Here is a 359-nt window from a genome sequence, read left to right as displayed (position 1 = left end):
TTGAAGGATCTTAGCGTATGTCTTGGATGTGCTTGAATGTCCACCATAAGGCGAAGAGTGATAGTGCTCTATGATATTTCTGACTTCTTCTTCCGGGACACAATTTCAAAATATGTTATATGTTCCTCTTTTGAAAAGGAGTGGTTCGTCCTAATAGAAATGTCTTATATCTTTAAAGAACTTCTTCTTCTGTTGATAGTTAAGGTCATGTGGTATGATATCAGCGGCTAGATAGTTCACAAAATCAGCGTACGATGGTACTCTGCTAATTTCTGAAATTGTCCCAAGGTTGTCTCTATCAGGTTCAAGGGGAACGGTATCTAACTTAGCTATCAATATGTCATAGGTGAAGTCATCAT

The sequence above is a fragment of the Lathyrus oleraceus genome, chromosome 3 (genome assembly GCF_024323335.1).
Source record: "Lathyrus oleraceus cultivar Zhongwan6 chromosome 3, CAAS_Psat_ZW6_1.0, whole genome shotgun sequence".
Lineage (NCBI taxonomy): Eukaryota > Viridiplantae > Streptophyta > Magnoliopsida > Fabales > Fabaceae > Lathyrus > Lathyrus oleraceus.
Note: the sequence above shows the minus strand (reverse complement) of the source record.